The following is a 21,503-nucleotide window of genomic DNA, read 5'->3' on the forward strand; positions in this document are numbered from 1 at the left end:
TGTTTTAAGTGGGGCTGGTCAAATAGTTAAACAGGCAAAACCGTGATACATTCATATTTTCATGACTAAAAGTGCCAAGCTTTGTTTGCCACATTTTGCAGGGTTCTATGATTGGTTATTCACAAGAATTTGGACGATAACGGTGCACAGGTGAAAATGTTTGTGAACCATGAACTTCTCAAGAGTTTTAGCATAAATGGTTACTGGTCTGAAAATTCATAGTGAGTTTATAGTTCACCAGAAACTGTACTGTCATGGTTCCAGGGCTAGCTGCCTCTCTACTGACCTTCTGATCTATTTGAGCGTCCACTCCCTTTGGCCCAACAAGAATTATTCTATAAGCTGGGGATGTATCAGTTGGAAGTGACAGAGGAGAAGGACCGAGTATGTTGGTTGATCACAGGATGACTATGAGCTGCCAATGTGATGCAGCACTGAAAAAGGCTAATGCAATCTTAGGATGTATCAGGTGAAGTATTTCCAGTAGAGACACAGAAGTGTTATTACCATTATACAAGGAACTGGTGAGACCTCATCTGGAATACTATGTGCATTCCTGGTCTCCCATTTTAAGGAAGATGAATTTAAACTGGAACAGGTGCAGAGAAGAACTATTAGGATGATTGGTGGAATGGAAAACCTACTTTATGAGAGGATACTTAAGGAACTTGGCCTATTTAGCCTAACAAAATGAAGGCTGAGGGGGATATGATTGCTATCTATAAATACATCAAAGGGATTAAACACCACGGAGGGAGAGGAGTTATTTAAGTTAAGGGTCAATATTGGCACAAGAACAAATGGATATAAACTGGCCATCAACAAGTTTAGGCTTGACATTAAATGAAGATTTCTAACCATCAAAGGACTGATGTTCTGGAACAGCCTTCCAAGGGGAGTAGTGTGGGCAAAAAACCTAACTTGTTTTAAGACTGAGCGTGATAAGTTTATGATGGGGATGTTATGATGAAGTTGCCTACAATGGCATATGGCCCATCCACATCTGGTATTAGCAAATAGCTCCATGGCCAGAAAGGAGACACTAGAGGGAGAGAGCTTGGAGTTCGTACAGTGAATGGTTTGCCAGGTGTCTGGCTGGTAGGTCTTGCCCACCTGCTCAGGGTCTAAGTGATCACCATGTTTGGAGTCGGGAAGGAATTTTCTCCCAGGTCTGATTGGCAGAGACCTCTAGGGTTTTTTTCACCATCTTCTGCAATGTGTGGCATGGGTCATTTGCTGGATTGAACTACAGCCCATGGTGGATTATCTGTAACTTGATGTCTATAATTAAAGAGCTGAGGACTTCAGTAATTCAGCCAGAGGTTATGGACTTATTACAAGAATGGATGGCCCACAATATGCAGGAGATCAGACCAGATGATCATGATGGTCCCTTCTGGCCTTTATGGGTATGTCTACACTATAATTAGACTCCTGTGGTTGGCCTGAGTCAGCTGACTTGGGCTCATGGGTTGTTTAATTGTGGTATAGACATTCGGGCTCTGCTCTGGGGCCCTTGTCCCATTTGTGGAGTCCCAGGGCTTGGGCTCCAGCTCAACCCCAAATGTCTACATTGCAATTAAACAGCCCCTTAGCCTGAGCCCCATGAGACCAAGCCAGCTGACTTGGACCAGCTGCAGATTTTTAAATGCAGTGTAGTCACACCCAAAGTCTATGAAAGTGGGCTAAAGCCATTAAGGCTACTTGCTCTGGCATTGTTGGACTAGATGAGGGGGACTCTGGTCTGTGTTTTAAGTGGAGCTGGTCAAATAGTTAAACAGACAAAACCCTGATACATTAATATGTTCATGACTAAAAGTGCCAAGCTTGGTTTGCCATGTTTTGCAGGGTTGTATGATTGGTTATTCATGAATATTTGGATGATCACGGAGCACAATAAGGGGGTTGGACTAGATGACCTCCTCAGGTCCCTTCCAACCCTGATATTCTATGATTGTCTCTTGATCCTTAAACATAAGCTGTTGGGTGGCTCTTTCCTTAGGATACCTAAATAAACCCCTCTAGGGTGAAATATCATTTCATTATATGGTACAAACACACCACACTAGTGACAGACCCTGATACAATATTATTAATAATTATTAAAGAGCAACCTCACATGTTCTCACAAATGCCAGGTGTCCTCAGTGACTAATCGTACAGCACAAACAGCAAACATTCAAAGAACACAACCAATGAGATTGGAAGTTATTCATAGAATTCTTCAGCAAATACTTATTTGTACTGAACACATTCACAACAATCAGGATTAGTTCAGCATAATTCTCTGATCACTAACGAAGCTAAATTTTTAAAGAACATTATCTGAAAGAAATTGTTCAGCCAGCAGTCTAAGTAGGTGACCCCTTTCATTAGGGTACTTAGAATTAAAAACAATTTATAAGTAGAGATGGCTGAACACTGGAATTTCCATTCTGTGGGAAATTCTGATATTTTGACATTAGTTTTTGTCCCAAATTGGCTGCATCAGCACATGACTCACAACAGCTCAAGCAAATGTCAAACTGAACTGGAAAACAATATTTCTATTTCATAGAATATTAGGGTTGGAAGGTACCTCAGGAGAGCATCTACTCCAGCTCTCTGCTCAAAGCAGGACCAATCTCCAGACAGATTTCTACCCCATTTCCCTAAATGGCCCCCTCAAGGATTGAACTCACAACCCTGGGTTTAGTAGGCTAATGCTCAAACCACTGAGCTATCCTGCCCCCCCAAATAGGGAGATATACCTCTCATAGAACTGGAAGGGACCCCGAAAGCTCATTGACTCAAACTCACTGCCTTAATTTAACAAACTAAAATGTTTCAATTTTTCCAATGGAACAATAACAATATTTCAATGGAAAATTTCTCACCAGCTCTGTTTAAAAGCTTCACATTTTATTTTGAAAGTTAAGTATTGCCATAAAAGGTAGTGTCTAAAACTTTAGGGTGTTTTATACAAAAAGGAGAGGAATCAAAAAGTTGTTGGATGCTATTTAATGAATAATGTTTGTGATTCTTTTTACAGGGAAGGAAAAAAAAACAGATAACTTTTTCTTTTGTGCTTCTCTGAGCTAAAATGTCATTTGTGAGACAAATTTTTGTTTTTGTTTATGCAGGTGCAGTTTTGCACCAAAAATTTAGGTCATTGTACATCAAGGACTTAAACAGCTAAGTAATGCTAAATTTCAGGCAAAGATAATTGTAGGTACAAAATTGCACCCTAAAAGAAGCAGGCTAGGATCAGAAAATATGGTATGCGTCAAAGAAATGTAACAAGTCAAAAAATTAAAAGCATCACAAGTGAAAATAATGTGAAATTTACTGAGATCTACTAGAAAACTGGTAAGCAGATTTCTTTACCAATAGAATCAAACATGCAAGATACACACTGGGGATTTACACAATAGCACTTCAGAGTCTCAGTGTTTATTACAGGTGACAGGTGCAAGGACTGTGGATACAGAAAGCTGCACAATGAAATCTGGTGCACTGCCTGTGACCTTAGTTTTAAGAACAGCTGTTAAAATGAGTATGCTTAAAAATGATAATGCAACTAGTGTTATTTAGTGTGCAACTGATACTTGCAGGGGGAAAACACTTATCATTTAAAAATTACTTTAGAGAGAGAGAAAAAAATCCCAGCAAGGGCAGATGTAGCTTTCAGGAGAGTCAGTATCATCCAATTGCTTTTTTGCAAGGCATTCAACAAGACTGAAAATTCTCCATTTTATTCCACAGAGTAGAACTTAGAGCTGGTATCCTGGGTCTGACTGCTTGCACAGGACTCCCGCAGGTTGAAATATTATGCAGTAGGTGAACTTTGAGGAGCTTTCTGATCCGAGAGCGAGCGGAACAGTGGAATTGAGAGCTGCCATGTGGATCAAAGATCAGGGTTTTAAAATTGTTTTCTACTTTCATCTTTTAAAATAACTTGGCTCTTTTGGGCACAAATTTCAATTGGTAGTTTGAAGTACCTTATTAATTAGAGACTCCTATACATCTAAGCCTACACTGCTCCCAGCCCCATTAAAATTAAATGTACCATAAATAAAACCCCATAAATATAACATAAGTTGTTTGTGTGACTCTTTAGCCCAGCGCATTAGCTTCCCATGCGGCTGCATTCGCTTGCCTTACTTCTTGTTTTTCTAATCTTTCTGGTGTTTGTCACCTCCATCTGCTTGTTTCAACTTAGGCTCTGATCCAGACATTGACTCCATGACCCAAATCCTCACCTGGTACAAATCGGCATATTTCCACCAACTTTAACAGAGCTACGTCAGTTCACCCAGCTGAGACTATGTTAATCCCCTACATCCGGTCCAAGCCCCAGAGACTTCTGTGCATGGGGGTACCAGGGTCTGTTCGCACAGTCAGTTGCAAGACTGGGGCCTTGGAGTGTCAACTCCGTAGGCAGGGAATCAGTCTGTATTTGTGCTGCCATGCAGGTCTAGAGCACTCTCCGAGCGGTAAATAAATCATAATGATGCTGCTGGTTACTACTGAGAAAGTGCCTGCAATTCATGTGTTGCTTTATGGACATTGCAGGGAAAAAGAGGTCCCTGCTCTAAACAGTTAACCACCTGGGTAGGAGACAGAGATGGAGGAAGGGGGATGGAATCATCCTAGCAGATTCCAAATGGATCAGTCTCTGGCAAGATGTGTAAAGTTGTTTGTTTGCATATTCACTTTCTATCCATCATTGGTACCATCATGATCCATCACTGTTGCCACCAATGCACAGGACACTTTTGTAAGGTTTCATTGGTCATCTTCACCTTGGCGACAAAGAAACTCTTGGTCACTTCAGTTACACGGACAACAGACCAGATTGTTGCTGATCGCTGGCTTTGGTATAAACACCCTCACCCACACTGAATCTGCCAACTCCAGAAGACAGGGGGATGGAATAAACTGTAGTGGCTGAAAAGCAAGGGTTTGCCTCTGCCACGCCTGCTCCATTTTAAATTTATTTTTCTTTAAATGATCTCAAATACCTTGTCTTACTAACTCGCATCTAGGAAATATAAACAAAGTGTAACCTTTATGGGATGTTCACTTGCAGAAAGCTTTAAAAAAATGGAAACGTTTAATATAGTGTTTTTAGTAAATACATTACCCTTTAAGGAGCAGAAATATTATACTTCATGAGAAGTAATAATTAAGGCAATGAAAATTATACGTAAAATTAACCAAGTAAATAATAATAAAAAATTGCATAGTCTCTGTAGAAAATAAAATGCTTAGGAAAAAAGAATAAGGTCTAATTGATGGGGTTTTTTTATGTAATTTGAAGTAGATTGATTTATAGTTCACTTGAGAAAATACTAAATAATAAAACAAACTTCATTGTGCTGAAACCTGTTGCATATAATTGGTTACAAACTTTTTACCCTCTGCCTAGTTCTCTCTTTATACAGTGTATTTACATCTTTAAACTAAGCCTCAGAACCTCCTATTATCCCCATTTTACAGATGGGCAAACTGAAGCACAGATGAGTTAAGTGACAGACCCAAGCTCTTGCAGGTAGTCAATGACAAAGTTATGCTTGTATCAGGCTAAGCAGAGACAGAGAAAGATGATCTGGAGTTCCTAAATCCCAAGGTTTGGACATACTTGTAGTATCAGCACAATTTCCTAGTGTAGCTGAACCTATTGAAACTAACTAGCAGATAGCATAGCATGAAATCATCACTCTGAAACTGCAAATAGCTGCTGCCATCTATGGGTCAAAACTAGTAGTGCACATAGATTTGGAAATACCATAGAAGCAGTAACGCGGAGTCATTGTGGCACCTTAAAAACTAACATTTATTTGGGCTTAAGTTTTCGTGGCTAAGATCACTTCATCAGATGCTTGGAGTGGAAAATACAGTAGTAGGTATATATACATAGTACATGAAAAGATGGGAGTTGCCTTACTGGGGGGCGGGGAGGTGATCAGTCTAACAAGACAATTCAATTAACAGTAGAATACCAAGGAAGGAAAAATCCCTTTTGTAGTGACAATGAGGGTGGTCCATTTCAAACAGTTGACAAGAAAGTGTAACAGTAGGGGGAAATTAGTTTTGGTAATACCCATCCACTCCCAGTCTTTATTCAGGCCTCATTTGATGGTGTCCAGTTTGCAAATTAATTCCAGTTCTGCAGTTTCAGGCTGGAGTCTGTTTTTGAAGTTTTGTTGTTGTTGAAGAATTGCCACTTTTAAGTCTGTTATTGAATGACAAGACAGATTGAAATGTTCTCCTACTGGTTGTTGAATGTTATGATTCCTGATGTCGGATTTGTGTCCATTTATTCTTTTGCATAGCGACTGTCCAGTTTGGCCAATGTACATGGCAGAGGGGCATTACTGACCAATGCACATTGGCCAAACCGGACAGTCTCTACACAAAAGAATAAATTAACACAGCTATCACTCTGAAACCCGTCATCACAGAAGCAATGAGACGCTAATACCTAGTAAGGGACTGTATGCAGTTTACTAGCATGCATTTTAAGTGAATTTAGTGCTGGCAAAAGGTGGAAGGCTAACAGCTCTGGAGGCTGGAATCTCTATTGATCTGGAGAGCAGGCAGTGAAAGTATAAGTTTCCCCATATTGTTTCACTCCAACTTCAAACCTCAGGGACTATTTGTAGGGATGACAGGGTAATTTAGTTCCTCTGGCACACTCATTCCTTGCTCTTTTTGCTAAAGTAGCCAAACAAGACCGCCAGTTGTTGGGGTTTCTGATGTGAACATCTGCTCACTAGGAACTGGAGTGAGCCCATCGACCCATTTTCTTTAGGCCACTGAAGACCCATCAGAGGGCAAAAACTTTCTGTGACTACTGACCTGACCAGACCAGACCAGTCAAGTTAGCAGGCTGCATGTAAGTGGCCCCATTACCACCCCATTACCAATGCCCTAAGCAGTCTGCAATGCACCAGTTCCCCTCCCCATTTAACCATGTAAAACACCCACTGAAAATAGGCTAATTAAGCAGTTAGGCCAAGTTTAATTCCCTTTAGCACTAATATTCACAGCCCAGCAGTATGTATTGCTCTAGTTCTGGCCACAGTAACTAAAAACTACAATAGGTGGAAAATAATTGAAGAAATGAGTTTAGAAACAGCAGTTCTGTATTAACCCTTTGAAGTCTGAAGGTTTTATCTACACTGGGACATCCAGGAAAATTAATCCAGATTAACTAAAGAAGTGAATTTGAAGTGGATTAGTTAACCTGCACTAAATCCCTGGGAGGATGCTGTTATTCAGAATTAAAGTGGCCATAATTCAGATTAGTATAATTCACTGTGGAAGTTAATTAAGATAAACCAAACTAAGGTAACATTAATTCTGAATGAGGGTGTTCACAGTGGGGTTTAATGTGGTTTCACTAATCCACTTCAAATTCACACCTTTAGTTAATTCAGATTAACTTTCCTGGATGCATGTAGACAAGCCCTCTAACTGTAGCTTGCATTCAGGAGTTAAGCTGCTTCAGAGAAGAGCCATTGGTTTAATGGGGCAGAATAATGTATAAATAGGCTTTCATGGCACCTCTTTGGAGAGGGACCATGTGCTGTGTTCCTATAACCTTCTAAATGAATTAAGTAGCCAGGGACTGAAAGTTTATTTTGTAATGGTTACAGAATCAATAATTTTGCTCAGGGAGCCTATGGTCTATAAAGTGTACCTGCATAAGTCAGACTTAATAGGAGCTTAATGCACAGCCCCTGCAGAGAAGAGATCCTAGTCTGACTTGTTACAACAGCATTCAGCTATTCACCTTGTAGTTAGTGTAGATTGGAAGATCTTATCACCCTAAAAAGAGTTAGTGTAGATTGGAAGATCTTATCACCCTAAAAAGAGACAAAAAGACCTCTACTTCTTAGGTGTTAATTGGCTGCTCCTGCATATTCTTCGTACAGCTGGATGGGTATGGTGAGGTATCTTCTCTGTTTTCTGCTACCTCCTAGGGCCTTGGCTACACTGGCGCTTTACAGCGCTGCAACTTTCTCACTCAGGGGTGTGGAAAAAAACACCCCCCTGAGCGCTGCAAGATACAGCACTGTAAAGCCTCAGTGTAAACAGTGCCTCAGTGGGCGATGTTCTGCACCCGCTTATCACGCCAGACTATACGCTATAAGGTGTGGCGACTCTTCTTTATGCAGCACATTCACAGTTTGTCCAATGCCAGGCAACATTAACAGCACTATATGAATAATTAAATGGTATTTGGCATTGGCTAACTCTTAAAGGGTATGAAAGCCTAGGCCAGCTTCTTAATGGGGAAATCTCCACTTCAGATATTCAAGTCTAGGTCCTAGAGTATCTAAGGGCCCTGGATTATTGATAATCATCACCACCACAAATGATAAATACCACAGGTTTATGCCACTGTATGAACGTGTGACACTGTGCACTCACATATCATGAGTGCCTCCTGTCAGCTTCTTCTTTTTCTCCTGGCACCCCCTATAGGCTGTTGACCTCACTAGGCAGGTCTTCAGTGGCTCAGCCCTCCGTCCAAGTCACACACAGACAGTGGGCACGAATGAACCCTTTCTGGGGTACTCAAGTCTAAAACAAACACAAAGATCTTCCAATTCCCTGGCTCAAACTGGACTCAGCCCCTCCTGCCTGAAGGTACCTTCTCTCTTCAGCCCCTCTTGGGCTCCTTTAAATCTAGCCCCTTTTCTTGGGTTTTTACTAAGGAATCTTGTCACCTCTTTGGGATTTAGGGCACCTCTCCACTGGCCTGGTCAGGGCAGACCCAGGCCCACTCCACTACTCCAGGTCCCAACCCAGAGACCCTGTAAACAGCAGCCCTGGACTACTTCCCTTAATAGTTTTGGCTGCATTCCCTGGGCTGCTTCCCTCTTGCCTCCATCACATTCACTTGTTACCTTAGGGTTACAATCTTTGGGTTCTCTCTGTCTGTTCCCTGCTTGAGCATGGTCTCTCCCAGTACACCTTGTCTGGAGAGTTTCACAGTCTTCTAGCCCTACATCACCCTTCTGGTTCCAGCCAGGAACAGAGTTGCTCAGATCCTGTAGCTTTTTTTATCTGAGCCTGTTATTCTCTGATAGGCTGCCTTCCTGCAGCCTTTCTAGGCAGTGCTGGAGGACCCACCTTCACTGTTCCTTTCCTGGGGCAGGGTGTGGTAGGACTACAAGGCCTCCAGGAAAGGCCTCAAAGAGTCTGGTACTCCCCATCACAGAATGCAACATGGACTTGGGTATCAATTTCAGGAACAGTAAAACAGTTACTTAACACCCAAACAGTCCAAAGAAAATAAAATATTTATTTCTAGATTAAGAACATCTATAAATATAATCATAACATTTATTAAAGTTCATGAAATCTGATTTAATTTAATATACAAGGCAAAAAAATCAATCATATTGAAAACCACAGCATTGCAATTATTGTTTAAAAACAGGAATAAAAACTTTACTGAACGCAGGAAAATCCATTGGTGAACAAGACCTCATTTACAAAGGTGTCTAGCTGAGAAACAAGAGGTGCCCAATCCTGCAAACACTTCTGCACACAACTAAATTTTCTCATGTGTTTGAAAGACTTGAAGCCAATTAACTAATTGTTAATAATGAGACAGAGACTCAAAGGAAATACAATCATAAGAACATAAGAATGGCCATACTGGGTCAGAGCAATTGTTTATCTACCCCAGCATCCTGTCTTCTGACAGTGCCCAGTGCCAGATGCTTCAGAGGAAATGAACAGAATAAGGCAATTTACTGTGTGATCCATCCTGTCTACCAGCTCCAGCTTCTGGCAGTCGGAGGTTTAGGGATAGCCAGAGCATTGAGCTGCATTCCTGACCATCTTGGCTAATAGCCATTGATGGACCTATCCTCCAGGAACTTATGTAATTCTTTTCTGAATCCAGTTATACTTTTGGCCTTCACAACATCCCCTGGCAATGAGTTCCACAGGTTGACTGTGTTGTGTGAAGAAGTACTTATCTTTGTTTTAAACCTGGTGTCTATTCATTTCAATAGGTGAACTCTAGTTCTTTTACTATATGAAGGGGTAAATAACACTTCGCCATTCACTTTCTCCACACCAGACATGATTTAATAGTCCTCCTTCATATTCCACCCCTTGGTCATCTCTTTTCCAAGATGAACAGTCTCAGTATTTTTAATATCTCCTCATAGGGAAGTTGTTCCATACCCCTAATCATTTTTGTTGCCCTTCTCTGTACCGTTGCCAATTCTAATATATCTTTTTTGAGATGGGGTGACCAGAACTGCATGCACTATTCAAGATATGGTTGTACCATGTATTTATATAGTGGCATTATAATATTTTCTGTCTTTGATTATCTATCCCTTTCCTAATGGTTCCTAACATTGTCAGCTTTTTTGATGGCTGCTGCACATTGAGCAGATGTTTTCAGAGAATTATCCATGATGACGCCAAGATCTTTCTTGAATGGTAATAACTAATTTAGAATCCATCATTTGGTATGTATAATTGGGATTAATTTTTCCAATGTGCATTACTTTATAATAAAAATATTCAGAATACCATGCAAATGTTTGTTAAGCAACTTTTTAACACTTTAATATACAATGAATATTAATAGTTATATTTGGCTCTTATACAGCCCTTGCCATCTGTAGATCTCAAAGTGCATTAGAAAGGCAGGTACATAACTATATCTCAGTTTTACAGACTGGAAAAATTCAAGGACCCAGAAAGAACCAGTTATGATCATCCAGTCTGATCGCCTGCATAACAGGCCAGCAAACTCATCCAGTAGTTTGTGTGTCAAGCCCACAGCTTGTCTGAGCTATAACATATCTTTTAGAAAGAAAACCAGGCTTGATTTAAAGACTTCAAGTGATGAAGAATCCATCACACCCCTAAATAAGTTGTTCCAATAGTGAGCTACCTTCACTCTTAAAAAACTGCGCCTTATTTTTAGTCTAAATTTGTTTACATTCAGCTTCCAGCTACTAGATCTTGTCGTATCACCTTCTGTTAGATTAAAGAGGTGTTTACTATCACAAATCTCTTCCCCACGTATGTACTTGTAGACCACGATCAAGTCACTTAACTAGAACTGATTTGAACATTTTGGACTAAATAAAATTTAAATGACATTTTGAGAGATTCAGTCTTTCTTTCTATCGATCACACCTCTATAGCCTGGTGGTGAGGCCCCTGGGATGTGGGACATCCAGGTTCAAGTCTCTTCCCTGCCTGACTCAGAGAGATCTAGGATGAAAATCTCTTCCAGCAATCAGAGCAGAGACTTGAATGGTGGTCTCCCCCATCCAGGCCCTACCCACCACGCCACAGAATGTGTCACACCTTCTAGGATCAAAAAGCTCAGGTTTTACTTGAAAATGGACATTTTGACACAATTCTGTTTTCACAAAATCATTCCGAAAAGTTTTGGTTTTGTTCCAAAAAGTTGCTACAAAACAGAATTATTGCCCTCCAGCCATCTCTAGTCATAATCTCCACTAGGATAAGCTAACCTGGGTCAAGGTAGGTCAGCAGGGGAGTAACAGAGCTAGGAACACTACCACCACTGATTTTAAACAAGTAATTTCAATGATTTTTCTGCATCATCTAAGATAATTTTTAGTATCAGGAAAACATTTGAATAGGGGATTATTTTGTTGATGTGGCTGCTTGGTTTCTTCTCTGCTGCCACGTTGAGCTGAGCCCCTCCAGTTCCCCTTGAAACCTTTTAGACCGATTTCACTTCCTGTTTGAATTTCTCCTCCTCAAGCTTCAAGTCTTTGCAAGAGCTCTTACATTTTTCATCCTCTCTAGATCCTTAGGCTCTTCTCTTCCCTCTCTTCTCATGGATCCTTTTATCTACTTCTCCCATTGTTAACTTCAAGCCTTTTTTCAAACAGGCCCCTAGGCCTGAAGCAGCCTTCTGCATCCCACACGTCAAAACGACTTAATCTCCTCCTTCAAATCTTCCACTGCTGAAAAGTCATTGCTTTGATGAGAACCTTCCTGTGCTCCTCCCACACAAGGTCTCTTTGCATTTCTAGGTCTGAATTGCACAGTGTATTATATTTGTCCGAGTTAGATTATAATTTGAGCCAAGGACCTTTTGTCCTTACACATTGTGTAAAGCAGTGAACATATAATGCATTCTATGAAATAAATAATGATGATGGATGTTCAGAATAAAATCAGTTTATGCACTAGTGAGGTGCAAATGGTTATCCCATACACACCAGATTATGAAAAGTGATTAGGTAGAAATGACACCTCCTTACTCAGTGGATCTGCTCTCTGTTAATGTTCAGAAACACAAGGGCTGGCTTTAATGACAAAAATAAAAAGATTTTACTCCTGCTAGTCCTAGTAGCCAGGCATAGGGTCTGAGGCTGTATATCACTCAGTTCATTGTTAGTAGTAGATGTTTTACATTGTTCCAAATCATGCCAAACACTTCACAGGATGTACAGAAAGGGACATGACCAAACAAGTGACAGTAACAAAGCAGTAAAGGAGGGACAGAGCAATACAATCACATGTGATGTAGCATATGTGCATGCACAGCATGATCGATCAACAGGTGGTATAAGCAGGTAGTACTCCTGGGGCAATTCTGCGCTACTGCATGCAAACATAATTAATAAGCCATGCATAATTTTATTTTTTTGTGCAGAAAAAGGCTTCTGCCTAAATGTTGCTGCAGTTCTGCCTTTTGCTGTGATGCTAGAACACAGCAGCAGCTCCCAGCCAGCTAGGGAAGAGAAAAAGCCTGCCTTCTTCACAGTGCCTGTCAGGCCAGGTCAGAATATAGGGGCTATGGGGAGACAGCCTGGGGTGCTGGGGGGTCAGAAAGCAGATCATAAGGGCAAGTGGGGAGGACAGACTGGTCTGAATGGGACTGGAGGCACAGGGCCACAGGGGGAGAGAGGTGCAGGACCACAGGTTGATGGGGGAGGGTGCTTGAGCTACATAGGGACAGAGGGTGGCTGAATGGGGACACAGACATATGGAGATGGGGGAGGGGGTACAGGGCCACATCGAGACAGGAGAGTGGATAGGTGGGGACACAGTCACACAGGGATGGGGTACAGATCCACGTAGGGATGGGGGAGGGGTGCAGGGCCACATGGGGATGGGGGGAGTGCGAGTCTGAGTAGGAGTGGAGGGACACATGTGGATGGGGGGGGGGAGAGGTGCAAGGACACATCAGGGACAGGAGCAGATGTTCCTGACTCAATGGGAGAGGCTAGGGGTCAGCTAGGGTCTGCATGGGGGAAGTTCCCTAACAATCCTTTCTTGCCCTTCCCCACCAAACAAAAAAAAAACAAAAACAACCACCCATTGCATACATTTCCACCCCTGACCCAACAACCCTCCAAGTTCACACCCAGGCTTCTTCCCAGCAATTTACTTCCCTCTCCCTCAGCTCCTCCATTACCCCTGACTCCCCCAAACCTTTGCTCTGCTTCTGAGAGGTGCGGGAAATGGTTCTGTATTGTAGTTTAAATGAATTATTACTCAGAATTCTGAATTAATATGTCTAGTTAGGAATCTATTTGTCAAAAAACATTTCCTGAATCTTTTTTGTTGGTCTGTATTGTTACAGACACACATGCTGACAGTATTTTTAAATAAATGACCAAAAATAATTGAAACTGGTGGGATTATATTGTGTTATTTTGACAAATAAAATATGCAGAATTTTAAAATATTGTGCACATACTTTTTAATTTTTTGCGGAATTTTTAATTTTTTGGTGCAGAATTCCCCCCAGAGTAATGTAGATATAATTGTTTGCTCATTTCTTGAGGGCACAACTGAAGAAGTGAGCCTCAACTATGGACTGGAAAGAAGGTTGTTGCTTGGTGGACCAATGAGATCATCTGGATTAACGTTCTCAGAAGAATTAGGTAGAAAGTTGGGCAACTCATCTGGGATACTGAGATAGCCTCTTGCCTGTGTTGTTTCTCTGTTCTGTACACCTGTAAAACACAAGAGAGGCTTTGAAATCCACTGAAGTGTCTGAAATCTTTTTGAATCAACATTAAAGTTGACATATGAGCTACTCCATAGGGCAGAATGAGCAAGGGTAGACGGGTTCAGGGTTGACACTGAGGAAACAAGAACCTTTCCCCCTGTAAAGTATTTAAACACATTACATCTGTTTTTACTGGGGAGCTGAATGACTGGAATTATATTTTAAGATGGGGACCCAGTGACCTCTTATGAATTCATATATTTTCTATTCTAAATCCTGAAAAAATAAAAATTAAAACAGGCTTACAAGATGTTTAAAAGGACACTGCCAAGTTGTTTAGACCCACAGTCAAGAGGTTTGCAGAGCCAAAAATGAATAAAATTATTTTCAGTTAAAAAATGGAATAAAAATATTAGGTATTCCCCCTACAGTGATGGGCACTCAACTCTAACAGGAACTTGCTGGTGCCTAAAAACCACAATGGGCTCGAAGCAGAAAGTGAAATCAACAAAGCCACTCTCCCTGTCCAAGATGAACGAAGCATAAAAAGAATACAATTGGTGGCAAGGTAATTAGATTTCAATATGAAAACTGAGTGTACAGCGCTGTAAGTACAGAGATTTAAAATTTTTTTTTAAGTGACCTTATAGTTACAGCATTCCTTGCAATAATGACAGGATTAAATGTAAATTAACAGGGCTGGGGGGAGGTTTCCACCTTACTCTCTTGAGTCCAGCCTACACAGAGATTTGAGATCAAGCAGTAATCTTACATACAGTGGCCCTGATCCGCCAATCTGATCCATGCTGGCAGATCTCACACTTTTGCAGTATCCTATGGACATCAGTCCATGTGAATCAGACTGCAGGATCGGGGCCAGGCTGTGGTCACCAATATTCGCAGAAGTGTGAATCAAAGATGGAGTCATCTATCTACTGTAAATATACCAGGCACTCTAAGCTTAAAGCAGGGATGAAGGCCTCTCCAGCACTGCTTCTGCAACCATGAAAAAGGATGTGGCTGACATCAGCATGATGTGGAGAGATAGGGAGGAAGCATTAATTCTGAATAGCCTTAACTTTGGCTATATTCACTCAGAACTGTAATGTTAATTTAACAGGTTCCTTTTGTTTTTTTTAAATGCTCCTGCAGAGCATTAGCCACTTGTAAATGCATTCAAAGGACACACATACAGAATAGAATGGCAACAGAATATCATAGAATATTGGGGTTGGAAGGGACCTCGGGAGGTCATCTAGTCCAACCCCCTGCTCAAAGCAGGACCAATCCCCAACTAAATCATCCTAGCCAGGGCTTTGTCAAGCCTGACCTTAAAAACCTCTAAGGATGGAGATTAAAACATCTCCCTAGGTAACCCATTCCAGTGATTCACCACCTTCCTAGTGAAAATGTTTTTTCTAATATCCAACCTAAATCTCCCCCATTGCAACCTGAGACCATTACTCACAGACTTTAAGGTCAGAAGGGACCATCATGATCATTTAGTCTGACCATCTTGCACAATGCAGCCCAGAATCTCACCCATTCCACTTATATACATATATCACTCCTAATATGCTGAGTTATTGAAGTCCTCAAATTGTGGTTTGAAGACCTCAAACTGCAAAGAATCCTCCAGCAAGTGACCCGTGCCCCATGCTGCAGAGGAAGGCGAAAAACCTCCAGGCCTCTGCCAATCTGCCCTGGAGGAAAATTCCTTCCCATACTTCTTGTTCTGTCATCTGGTACCAATGAGAACAGTCTGGATCCATCCTCTTTGGAACCCCCTTTCAGGTAACTGAAAGCAGCTATCAAGTCCCCCCTCATTCTTCTTTTCTGCAAACTAAACAATCCCAGTTCCCTCAGCCTCTCCTCATAAGTGATGTGCTCCAGCCTCCTAATAATTTTTGTTGCCCTCCACTGGACTCTCCAATTTTTCCACATCTTGCTTGTAGTGTAGGGCTCAAAACTGGACACAGTACTCCAGATGAGGCCTCACCAATGCAGAATAGAGGGGAATGATCATGTCCCTCGATCTGCTGGCAATGCTCCTACTTATACAGCCCAAAACGCTGCTACCCTTCTTGGCAACAAGGGCACACTGTTGACTCATAGAATCAGTTTGATTGTATATCATTGTATGAGTCATCATATGTACCATGTATCAGAACAATAGCAAGAGTTGTGTACTTTATACAGCTAGTCACCAAAACTAATACAAATACACATCTCTGTGTGTATCAGATGAAAATAGACATTACCAGAGACCTGCAACCACCATACAATATGGGTCGGGGGATGCAGGGAGAGAGAGGGGGGAAAAAGTCAACAGACTTACCATACCTCCATAGGCAGGCACCAGTATTATTCAATGGTGAATGAGACAAATCAAGCCAGCTAGCATAGCACAGCAAGTGGTGGGAAGCTCATTTTCATGGGCCCACTAGACAAATAAACACACGTAGGGCAGAATGAGTGACTTTAAGATGTCACATTTGCGCATTTCACAATTATCCTTGATCTTACTAAGGTCAGAAGGTTCAAATTTGTTCAAATCCATTTTTAGGCACCTAAATGGGTGGCCTTTGATTTTCAGAGGTGCTGAGCACCCACAATTTCCAGTGAAGTCAACTGAAGCTGCACGTGATCAGCACTTCTGAAAACCAAAACAACTGATTTAGGTGCTTAACTTTTTACTTATTATTACTATTTAAACATAGGGGCTAGAACAGTTGAGGCTCAGGTTACATTTCTCCTGTGATCCATCAATGCAACACAGGCACATTCTGGATCATACTCAATATATACATCTTGCTGTTGTGATCGCATTAAACTACGCTAGCTCTGCACTTGTGGGAACTGCAGTAACACCAGAGCCCCTCAATGTGAGCAAAGACATGTAAGTCATTTACCTGTGTAACAGTTTCTCTTTGTCTGCCCAACACAGGGTTACAGTATACAGCTTTATAAAAAGATGTTTGTTACAGTTATGCTACCTCTAATAGATAACAAGCCTGACAGAACATATTATATTGTTACATATATATGCCTCCATCCTGCCGTCTTTCGTGCCCTTCCATAAAATGGAACTAGTGGTTTCAATCAAGTTGCCAGTGCGATACAGGCAAAGCTTGGAGCAGTCCATGCTATTAAATCATCACTGATAATTGGTGTAAAATAATAGCTTAGGGTAAAAACTACAGCAGACCAAACAGTCACTATAAAGAAAATAGAGACTGGACATCAGCACAAACGTATATTCTGAATTTCTTATTCCTCACTGACATTAGCTTTCCTGTTTTGTCACATATGAAGAGAAGAGGGACAGCACGAAAGGGAAGAGCAGGAGGGGTTATGCCACTGTGACTACTTCTGCACTAAATACTGTACGTACCTGATGCCTTGCAAGCACCTGCTCCGCACAGCCAAGCAGCACACTGTGCGCACAGCTTTGCACGTGTTAGCCTACATAACACCTTTGCCACATGAACGGCTGAGGAGACAGCGGAGAGAGAAGAGTGTGGTTGATGTGTGTGATCCGCCCATAGCTCTCCTCTTTCCTTAGGATGAGAGATTGTTTTCTTTCATCTGCTAAGCTAGAAAAGAGAGAGAGAAAGAGAGAGATACAAAATACATAGAGAAGCCAGTAAAGAATCTAGGGTGACATTCTCGCTCAGATTTGAGGGCCTGAATCTCATTTACAATAGAGTAGTTTTACATCAGTCAGAGTCTAAGCATCTGAAAACGGACGTATATATAAACTATGGCAGCATTAAGGCATATTGCCTACATACTGTGCCAGAGCTGCATAAAGGGGCCTTAGCTTAAATGAGAATCATGCCCTGAGAGTTTTCATCTACAAATAATTCAGAACTGCACTGAACCCTCCAGGTCAAAAAACTGCATGATGGGGAATAATGGATATGGATTTCACAGACTAATGCACGGATGTTTATGCCTGATTTGGCCTTGTATGGCACATTAAACCAAGAGAGAGACGTACTAAGATTATGCATCCCTATCCCTTAAATGTCTAGGGCCTGATCCTGATCCAGGAAAACTTTGCAAAACTTCCATTGACTTCAAAGGGAGCAGCGTTGGGTATAAGGACCTAATCTTTCAAGGTGCTGAGCAACCTTACCTCTTGTTGGAGTAGTCCTGTACTTGGGTGAAGACTTCAGGCAGAACTGTAGTCACTCAGCACCTTGTGGGAGTGGGGCCTTAATGAGATAATGTGAATGAAGCCACAACCAGTTTGACTGTACGTGGAGGGGACCGCGTGTCAGGTGACTTGTTAAGCACACTGGTTAAAAAAGGCGTTGAAGTTGAGAGCGGGCTAAGCAAGCACAGGAAAGCACTATGCGTGAGCAGAAAGGCATTGTGCAAGTTTCACGTCATGGGTCTACAAGTTACTTCAGTCCTGACACGCAATAATCCCTCATTAGAGGAGACGGCCTGTTTGTGCAGCAGAGAATTTCACATTCTAAGATGAGACCAGCAAGTTCAGATTATTTGGGACAAAGCTAGGGGGGCCTACATCTCTAGAGGTGAAAGAGCTGGCGCACGAAACTCTACGTGTTCCAAAACTGAGTAGCGATTCCAGGTGCTCAACTTGAGACACCTTAACGAAGCCTGATTTTGAGAGAGCAAGTCCTCAGCAATCTCTGAAAATCAGGGCACTTTAAGAGGTTTAAAAGTTTGACACCCCAAAATCACAAGTCGAGAATTTAGGCCTAACTTGCTGCTCCAGTTTATCATGTGCAGCTTGTCATGCATGGAACAGCAGCAAAGCTGGTTATGTGCTTTTCCTGTAGCTCTCTGAAATGAAGACACTTCTGCATTTATTGAAAATTTATCAGATGGTGTTTTGGCCCAACTTTTGATCTGACAAGAGGGACTGCCAAAGTGAGTTCATTTTTCTTTTAGCTGTAGGTTGAACCTTCTCTAGAAGGAATCATTCTCTGTTTGTTTTTAAGACTTCCTGCAGAAAGGGGAAAAAATGTGGCATTTATGCTCATTTTTGGACATCACTGTACATATCTATCTATTTATCTTTATTTATAGACATTTTTATAAGCCTATAACCATGGTATCTTCACTTCTCATAAAAATTAATGGATTTAGCCTTACAACCCCATGAAACTATTATCAGCCCATTTTTACAAATGGGGAAACCAAGGCAAGGAAAAATTAAGAGAGTTGCCCAAGGTCGTACAGAAAATCTGTGGAATTGTTGGGAGGAGAACAGAGATCTCTTGAATCACAGCCTGATGCTTTCGGTTCAGTACTCTGATGGATAAACACATTTTTTAAAACCCAAAGTCACTAACTTTTAGAGAGATCCAAATACAGATGGTGGGCTCCATCTCATGATTCAGAGGTTCAGGGTGTTTAGAATTATATGCTCCCCATTCTAAAGAGGGATTACTAAAAGCAATAGAGCATAAAATAAATATGAGAAAAAACCCTAAACTAATCAACAATCATCATTTAGCTACTTCACTGAAATTTGGTCCCATTTTTTTTAAATACTGTGAAGCATTTTTACCACAGCAACATGAGTAATAACACAAATGTTACTTACAAGAATTTTTGGAATGCTTAACAGTCAAATTAATGTCTTATTTTGATAGTTGAAACATTCTGAAAATTTGTTCACCTGATATATTTTTATATCCTTGGTAATATCCCTATGCGATTAGACTAACTCAGAAATAAATAAATAAATGAATAAATAAATTGTACTGCTTATATAATAAGCTTGAACTACACAGTTATAGGAGCTAGTTGAAGGGTATTATATTCAGATCATATACTTCATTTAAAATAGAAGACCCTTAATCTTCACTTTATAGAGATTCTGCCAGGGAAGACTTTCAGGAGAGATTTTAAAGACCTAGATCCTGACTCAGCAAGGTAGGTTAAGTGCACGACTAAATGTAAGATGTGAATAGTCACAATGTACCTTGCTGAGTTGGGGGCATACGAGGTATATTCAGAAGTTCACATTTATCTTTAAATTGTACACTGTGCAGCTTTCAGATGACATCATTCTGCTACATATTCTATTTCACGGTCAACCAGACTTTTCTCCTGCTCTTGAAAGTGCAGGAGAGAGGTCCTATTTAGTCATAACCTTTTTCAAACATATCTGTATTGGATATCACAATGGATATTTTAATGTATCACATACCAGGGAGAAAAGACAGGTGGGCACAGGAAACACTAAAATCTACCCTAAAGATACATACTCGTTGCACTCACACAACACATTTTAGCTGAGGACCACCACACTCTTTACAAACAGTATAGCTTACAGCACCTCTCTTAGAGGTAATTATTATTATACCTAATTTATGGATGGAGAAACTGAAGCGCAAGGTGAAGTGAGTTAGGTTAGGTCATGTGGCAAGCCAGTGGCAGAGCTGGGAATGGAATCCAGGAGTTGTGATTCCCAGTTCCTCATTCTGTTAGATTATCCTGTCTCATATTGAACCTTCATTCAAGCAGTCCTAATGCAACCAGGAAGTTTAAAATTAAGACTGAAAATATCCCACAGCTCAATCTTACTGTGCTGATATACAGCAGCTGTCTGTCTAAAGACCCTTGCCATATACAAGTTTAGAAAAGAATGTGTTACAGATTAAGTCCCTGATTCTGCAATCAGATCTGTGCAGATAGAGCCTTGAGCCTGCCTTCATCTGTGCCTCACCTCTGAATTCCCATGCTTTTGTGGTTTCAATTAGATTAATAACCTAAAATTGGCATACTTTCCTTTAGTTATTAACAGTATCGAGATACTTTTGCAACTAGGGAAGAAAAAAAGCATGGATAGTGTACAGTTAAAAACAGCATATATGGTAAATATGTACTTGCAATTCACGGTAAGTTTTTTTTTTTTTAAACAGGCTTGGTAATTGTTTAAAAAATAGACTTATATAAATATCTACTGAGCCAAATATCTGGAAAAAATATGAACCACATTCATTATTTATACAATATGAATGGCTAGAAAATTATAACATCTCTATATAAAATAGAGATCCATATCACATATGCTGGATGAGAACATTTGACAAATAGCATGTGAAGTACTTACATGACAGAACAATCACTCTTTGGGTTAGCAGAGCAGCATTTGAGAGTCAATTTTACACTCCTAAAGGTGAAAGAATGACAGCAAAGGAAACTCCTATCCTCCCTTAGCCAAAGACCCCCAGACAACACAGGCCAGTGGTTTTCAACCTTTTTTTGTTGTTGTGCGGACCCCTAAAAAAAGTCAAATGAAGGCATGGACCCCTTTGGAAATCTTAGGCATAGGGGGTCTGCAGACTACAGATTGAAAACCACTGCTTTAGGCAGACATGGTGCATGCCCCTTCCCCACTCCTTTGCTAATGTGACTCAACCCTGCCATAGAAGGACCATCTGTAGGGGTGCAAAGGTAGTTTCAGTCTCAGGGTATGCCGACACTTGGAATTTCAAAGCACTGCTGCGGCAGTGCTTTGAAGTGTGAGTGTGGTCAGAGCGGC

General features: G+C 41.0%; 1 protein-coding gene across 7 annotated transcripts in view; it reads right to left on the reverse strand.

Annotated features, from left to right (window-relative positions):
• Positions 1-9,278: 9,278 nt before the first annotated feature.
• Positions 9,279-21,503, reverse strand: part of KRCC1 (lysine rich coiled-coil 1) — a 28,145-nt gene continuing 15,920 nt past the window's right edge. For 2 of the 7 annotated variants that reach the window (XR_012655998.1, XR_012656004.1), the window contains exons 7-9: positions 17,367-17,568; positions 16,311-16,415; positions 9,279-13,976 (exon numbers count right to left, since the gene is read on the reverse strand). The gene's annotated coding sequence lies outside the window, so the exon portion shown is untranslated. Of the gene's footprint in view, positions 13,977-14,919; positions 14,993-16,310; positions 16,416-17,366; positions 17,569-21,503 lie in introns of all 7 variants that reach the window. The other 5 variants (XR_012656001.1, XR_012656002.1, XR_012655999.1 and 2 more) reach the window with 5 other exon arrangements.

This window comes from Chelonoidis abingdonii, chromosome 5 (genome assembly GCF_003597395.2).
Source record: "Chelonoidis abingdonii isolate Lonesome George chromosome 5, CheloAbing_2.0, whole genome shotgun sequence".
NCBI lineage: Eukaryota > Metazoa > Chordata > Testudines > Testudinidae > Chelonoidis > Chelonoidis abingdonii.